The sequence below is a fragment of the Canis lupus genome, chromosome 15 (genome assembly GCF_011100685.1).
Source record: "Canis lupus familiaris isolate Mischka breed German Shepherd chromosome 15, alternate assembly UU_Cfam_GSD_1.0, whole genome shotgun sequence".
NCBI lineage: Eukaryota > Metazoa > Chordata > Mammalia > Carnivora > Canidae > Canis > Canis lupus.
The window spans coordinates 54,091,540-54,099,333 of record NC_049236.1 but is presented as its reverse complement, the minus strand read 5'-3'; the positions used below and the strand labels follow the sequence as shown (position 1 = coordinate 54,099,333).

At 35.1% G+C, this 7,794-nt stretch overlaps 1 pseudogene; it reads left to right on the top strand.

Annotated features, from left to right (window-relative positions):
• Positions 1-1,478: 1,478 nt before the first annotated feature.
• Positions 1,479-2,483, top strand: LOC100856680 (annotated as a pseudogene).
• The last annotated feature ends 5,311 nt before the right edge of the window (positions 2,484-7,794 follow it).

The window sequence follows — 7,794 nt, the reverse complement described above, 5'->3', positions numbered from 1 at the left end:
CTCAGCCATGTGAAATTGCCTGTATTTGACCAGTTTTTAATGTAAAAATGGCAACCTCACATGGTTTAACCTAATAAATGTCCTGATGATACTACATTGTTTTGTGTATCTAAGGGAACCACACATTGTGTTTTAATAAGTTGATTGCTGAATAGAAATAAGATTACTCACATTTAGTATTTGCTTAGAGCGTAATCTTGTTTCATTAATGCCTTATGTTTAGGACATTAAAAAGTTAGGCCAAATAACACAGTGTTATTAACAAACATTTCTCTTTTGCAGACATGATCTAATGCATTTTTAAAAGTTTTTGTTTTTTAACATGTTAACCGTTGCTTGCTTTAGGACACATTCTTGAGGTCATAGACAACATTTATCACACTTAAAATACTATGACACAGTCTATTTTGTTGGTTTTGAAGTTTTTGCCAATGAAAAATAAGATAACCAATTAGCCATTATGGCTTATTATGTTAAATTTGTCCACTAAGAGAGTTTTCAAAATGACTTAAATGCAATTTTTCATCCTCAGAGTGAGAGCATTTCCATTAAAAGACAACACACATGAAATATTTGACTATTACTCAGATTTTTAATTACTGAAATAATATTCCACTAGGGAAAACCCAAATCCACTACAGTGAAATACTCAAAAATGTTTCCCTAAGTTTACTCCTACTGGGATTCAGAAGTGTACCAAATTAAAGTCAACTTTGAGGTTCTAGTTCTAAAAAAAAAAAAAAGTGTGCTTTTTTTTTTTTTTTTTTTAAAGGGCTTTCTGGTTTAAAGAAATGAAGTTCAAGAATTATTTATAAAATGTCAGAATTTCCAAATGTAACTTCTCATAAAGCTCTTTGGATATCAAATGGATTCACCAAACATTTTGATGAGTTAAGTGTAAATGAATCAGTAACATAAGGATTAGATTTCTCTGCAAATACACAAGAACCTAAAAAATTAGGAAAAAGAGTGCCTTGGCAGAATTCAATTGGGTCTTGTCAAATCCAAAGAGTTTGAAAACTATGTTTCAAAGCTTTTTCTGAAACTGAAAACTCACTTTTTTTGATAATCTATTGTTACAAATTCAAACTGAATATTGCTTCCAAGTTCTGTTGGTAATAAATAAATCGAAGGTGGTTAGGACCATGACAACAAATTCATTTTCATAAATAATTTTTATAGCATCAAGAGCTTCTTCACATCATTTTTCTATAAATAATGTTCTCTAGAGTTATAAAAATTAAAACTTGAGAAAAGTGATCACAAGGTACAAACTTCCATTTAAAGATAAATGAGTGCAAAAAAAAAAAAAAGATAAATGAGTGCAAGGGATGTAATGTATGACATGATGACTATAGTTTACCCTGCTGTATGATATATGTGAAAATCGTTAAGGGAGAGATCTTAAACGTTCTCACCACGAGGACAATTTATTTCCTTTTTTCTTTTATTTTCATTAGGTCTGTATGAGATGACGAATGCCAACGAAACATTATGGTAATCATTTTGCAACATGTGTAATTCAAACCATTATGCCATATACCTTAAACTTACACAGCAATATGTCAATTATTTCTCAATAAAACTGGGAAAAATATGGGAAAAAAAACCTTTGAATTTCAGCAAATAACAAAAGAAAACATGGAAAACAAATAACCTGGCTCCACCAGTTCTCTGTTACAGTAACAGAAAATTTTCATGGTGTTTCAAGGCCAAAAGAAATCCTCAACAGTTTTACTTATTAAGTAGCTGGGTCTACACAAGACAGTAAGCTGTAATATTCCAAAAATTTAGACTCTTTTCCTTTGGTGTCCAAAGACCACTGAAGGTCTTTGTGTCGTCATCGGCCACCCTCCACCCCGTGTTAAACTGTATTGTAAGAACAAGCCCTATCCAAAGTCTTGCTTCTGTAGAGGGGTCCCTTATACCAAGATCTGCATCTTTGACCTAGGGTGGAAGAAGGCAAAAGTGGATGAGTTTCCACTTTGGCCACATGGCCTCAGATGAATAGAAGCAGCTCTCCCCTGAAGCCCTGGAGGCTGACCTTATTTGTGCCAACAAGTCCATAGTGAAAAGCTGTGGCAAAGATGCTTTTCACACCAGAGTGCAGCTCTACCCCTTCCACGGCATCCATAGCAATAGGGTGTTGTCCTGTGCTGGAGCTGACAGGATCCAGACAGGTAGCAGGGTGCCTTTGGAAAGCCCTAGGACACAGTAGCCAGGGTCCACATTGGCCAAATCGTCATATCCATCTCTATCAAGTGCAGAACAAGGTGCATGTGATCGAGGCCCTATGCAGGGCCAAGTCCAAGTTCCTTGACCACCAGAAGATCCACATTTCTAAGAAATGGGGCTTTCCCGAGTTCAATTCCCATGAATTTGAAGACGTGGCGACTGAAAAACTGTTCATCTCAGATGGCTGTAGGGTCAAATATATCCATAATTATGGCCCACTGGATGAATGGCCAGCTCTGGACTCATGAGAATCTTGGCACTGCCCCTGCCTATCTATGCCCATCAATAAATCCTACTTCCAGTAAAAAAAAAAATCCAAAACTTTTATAGTCATATACAAAAACACAACATATAAACTTTTTTAAAGATTTTATTTATTCGTGAGAGATGGAGAGGCAAAGACACAGGCAGAGGGAGAAGCAGGCTCCCTGCAAGGAGCCCAGTGTGAGATTCATCCTGGCCCTCGGCATCACACCCTGAGCTGAAGGCAGGCAGACAACCACTGAGCTACCAGATGTCCCCACAATATATAAATTTAAAAATAATATTTTATTTCATTCTTCAAAATTACAACTACTTATTAACAGGTTGTATGGGCCCAGTTGAGTACCACAAAACTTCTCAATCATTGAAATATCATTGATTTTGCCACCTCAATTCTTGTTCTGATTTTCTAATAGTATTTGACTTAAAAAAAAGAAAAGAAAACCCAGATTCATAAGTATATAACATCACTGAGAGCAATGCACATGATCTAACATTGAAACTGTGAACTACCTTGATCTAGTAGCTCAGATGGTGTCCAAGAGATGTTGAGTGTTTCTACATTCAACAAAATATTCCATGTCACCTCCATGACTTCACTATGACACTCCAGGGTGCCTCAAACGCAGTTTAGGAGCTGTGGGTTTTAAGAATTTCGTTCAGTTATCTTACAATCATTTCAGGATTTGAATGGCAATTTATTTATAACTAAGCAATATTGCCAACAGTGAAGTCTAATATTAAGAAAAACTCATTAGTTTTATTGAACCTTAGTAACAGTACTTTATAATGTATTATAATATGTTCTTATATTTAAAAATAGTTTTAACAAATTGATAAAATAATAGTCATTGGAACTTACATTTTTCATAATAAACATAACAGAATTTACTTTGAAGGAATGTTAACTAAAAATTCAATAGGGTTTTTCAGTTTTTTTTAATTGAAAATATAGATATTATTGTTTTAGAAAGGAATTTCAGGATAAGATTTTTAAAAGGGAGAGTTGGTTTCACATTATCTTATTAAATTTTAAACAATTTAACATTAGAACATAGCACATAGTATGTTAGGAAAAAAAACAAACAAAATGACATTTGTTAATTTTGGGGTTCTATACATGAATTATGTCTAGAAATAAGTGGACTGATTTTGCTATTGTAATCTACACAGAAGCCTCTCTGAGAAAATTCTATCAGACAGTGTTGATAGAACTAACAGAATTTGCTGACAAATTCGAAGTGGGATATGAGAAAAAAAACAGTACTCAAGGATGACTTTTGGCCTGAACAACTAGAAGAACTGAATATACCGATCTAGGAAAATCATGAGGAAAGCAGGTTTGGAGAACACACCAGGAACTCAGTTTTAGAAATGTTAAGTTTGAGGTGTTTACTAGACATTAAATGGAGGTCTCCAGTAGGCCTGAACGGGAGTTCAGGTTGAAGGGAAAAGTCTAGGCCAGATCGCCCAAGCAAGTTTTACTTCATGCAGGGACCCTTCTGAATACTTGCCTAACCCATCCAGTATTCACAACGACCTGATGAGCTAGTTACTATTACCCTCATTTTATAAAGAAATCCAGTCACAGAGAAACATACCATTTCTAGTTAAATTGAAAGAACAAGAGTTTGAACTGTGAGAAGCTGTCTCCTCCCCTCCACAGAGGAAGTTGATCTGCAAAATAAAGCCAAGCAAAACCAAGAGGGGATGAGAGCTGAATAAAGGGAGAGGAGTGCTGATTCTTTTACCATTCCTTTGGATTCTGTGAGCTAACCCAAGGATCATTCCTACCCAACCCTATGAGGCAATAAAGTCTCTTTTTGCTCAAGGCATTGCAACTTAAAAAGTCGTAAATAACACAATCGCTGAACATCTTGTTTCAAATGTAAAATACTGTAGGTTTTCTAAGAAAACACAGTAAATTTGCTAGGGCTAACCATATCTTAACATTGTCATTTATAAATTACACAATATTTCACTTTATTCATGAGATAGCTATTCCTTGGGATAATTCTAAAAACAAAACCTATTCTTTCTCCTAGCTTATATTTTAAATATAAACTGGATTATTATTTATAATGTTTTATCATTAAAATCATTTTAGTTTTTCTGACATAAATTTACTGAAGTGTAATTTACATTTATAAAAGGCAAGAATTGTGAGTTTGCCATTGGCCAAGTGAACATACCTATGTTTGCCTTTTCTTAAAGTTAATATATGCATGTATTCAGCATACGTATCAAAAGCCAAAGAAGCCCCTCTTCTACAATACAATCATTAGCGCCTCTACTCCCAGGATTACTATTATCCTGACATCAATAACACTACATTTCCCCTGCCTATTTTAAAATTCCATATAAAAAGAATTATATGGAATATAGTTTTTTTCAGCTGATTTCTTTTATTCAATATATTATTATGTATAGTTGTAGTTTGTGAATTCCCATGCTCTAGAGTATTACTCTGCATGAATCCGCTGCAATCTGTTTATTAATTTGACCACCGGGTGTGCATTTTTTCCAGTATGTGTATTCTTATCCATATGTTGGTGGGAACATATGTATACTTCTCCGCTAATTATATACTTTGGAATGAAATTTCTAGAGCATATTTATGTTATGCATATGTTCCATTTAGATAGATATCACTAAACAGTTTATTTTAATTCCACTATAATTAACATAAGGGGTTATATTAGTTTCAGGTGTATAATATAGTGATTCAACAATGTCCTACGTGATAGGCATACTGTCAACCTCCTTCAGCTATTTCACCCATTCCTCCACCCACCTCCTTTCTGATAATCAGTTTGTTCTGTATAGTTAAGAGTCTGTTTTGTGATTTCTTTCTTTCTTTCTTTCTTTCTTTCTTGCGTTCTTCTTGGGCTGGCGGGGGTGACTGGCTGGGGTGAGGGAGGGAGCGTGCAGGGAGTTGGTCGGGCGTCGTGGGTATTTGCGGGATGGCGGGCTGGAGGCTTATCGGGATGTGCGGGCGGTTGTGAGCGGGCGGTTTGTGGCTGGCAGCTGGGTTGCGTCTCTTTCCTTGCCTTGGCTTTCTTCCTCTTCTCTTCTTTCTTCTCTTCTTTCTTTCTTTCTTTCTCTCTTTCTTTCTTCTTTCTCTTTCTTTCTTCTTTCTCCTTAATTCCTCATATCATATCGTATGGTATTTGTCTTTCTCTGACTGACTTAATTCACTTAGCATTATATCTTCTAGATCAACCCATGTTGTTGCAAATTGCAAGATTTCATTTTTTTGTGGCAGGGTAATATATATCAAATATGAGTAATAGTCCATTGCGTGTATGTGTGTATAAATCCTCTTTATCCATGCATGTATCAATGGACACTGGATTGCTTCCATAATTTGATTCTTGTAAATAATAAACAGCAATAAACAGAGAAATGCATATCTTTTCAAATTGGTGTTTTCATATTCTTTGGGAAAATACCAGTAGTGGAATTACTGTATCTTATGATAATTCTATTTTTAATATTTTGAGGAACCCCCATACTCTTTTCCACAGTGGCTGGCACCACTTTGCATTCCCACCAACAGTGCAGAAGTTTTTTTTTTTTTCTCCACATCTTCGCCAATACTTATTTCTTGTATTTTTTATTTCAGCCATTCTGATAAGTGTGACGTGATAACAGGTGATGATTAGTTCTGTTGAATATCTTTTCATGTGTCTATTGGCCATCTATATGTCTTCTTTCATATTCATGTATTATGCCCATTTTAAAATTGGATTATTTAGGAGTTTCTGGAGTTGATTGTGTAAGTCCTTTGCGTATTTTGGATACTAACCTTTTATTGGATATGCCACTTGCAAATGTCTTCTCCCATTTTGTGAGCTGTGTTTTTGTTTTGTTGATGGTTTTGTGGAAAAGCTTTTAATTTTGATGTAGTCTCAGTAGTTTATTTTTGATTCCCTTGCTTTAGGAGACATATCTAGAAAAAAAATGTTGCTATGGCCAAGATCACTCTCCTCTAAAATTTTTATGGTTTCAGGTTTCATGTTTAGGTCTTTAATCCCTTTTTTTAAAGATTTTATTTATTTATTTGAGAGAGAGAGAGAATGCATGAACTAGGGGAGGAGCAGAGCAAGAAGGAGAAAGAGAGAGAATCTCAAGCAACTCTGCACTGAGTATGGAGCCCAACGTGAGGCTTGATTGCACCACCCTGAGATCATGACCTGAGGTCGTGACTTGAGCCAAAACCAAGAGTCAGACACTTAATGGACTGAGATACCCAGGCACCCAGTTCTTTATTCCACTTTCAGTCTATTTTTGTGTATTGCATATGAAAGTTTCATTCTTTCACATGTAGCCATATAGTTTTGTCAACATCATTTGTTGAAGAGACTGTCCTTTTCTTATTGCATATTCTTGCCTCCTTTTTTTTAAAAAAAAAAAATTATTTATTCATGAGATACACAGAGAGAGAGGCAGAGACATGGGCAGAGGGAGAAGCAGGCTCCCTGTGGGAAGCCCAACGTGGGACTCAATCCCAGGACCCTGGGATCATGCCCTGACCCAAAGGCAGATACTCAACTACTGAGCTACCCAGACGTCCCTTAAAAAAAAAAAAAAAAAAAGATTTTATTTATTTATTCATGAAAGACAGTCTTGCCTCCTTTATCATAGGGTAACTGACCATATAACTGTGGGTTTATTTCTGGGCTCTGTATTCTATGTGTCTATTTTTGTGCCAGTACTATACTGCTTTGTAGCATATCTTGAAATCTGGGATTATGATACCTCCAGTTATATTCTTCTTTTCAAATGCTTTAGCTGTTCAGGGTCTTTTGTGGTTCCATACAAATTTTAGGATTAATTGTTCTATTTCTATAAAAGATGCTATTGGTACTTTGATAAAGATTGCATTAAATCTGTGGATTGATTTGGGTAGTATGAACATTTTAACAATATTTATTTTCTCAATTCATGAGCATGGAATATCTTTCCATTTGTTTGTGACCTCTTCAATTTCTTTGAAGAAATTGAAGTGTACAGGTCTTTCACCTCCTTGGTTAAGTTTATTCCTAAGTATTTTATTATTTTTGGTGCAACTGTAATTGAGATTGTTTTCTTAATTTCCCTTTCGGCTACTTCATTGTTAATATATAGACATGTAACATATAGACAAGATTTCTGTATCTTGATTTTGTTCCTGCAACCTTACTGAATTCATTTATCAGTTCTAAGTCCTAAACAGTTTTTTAACATTATTGGTGATAATATATATTTGAAACAGAACAACAGATGATTGAAGAGTAAATATTCTAAGGATGA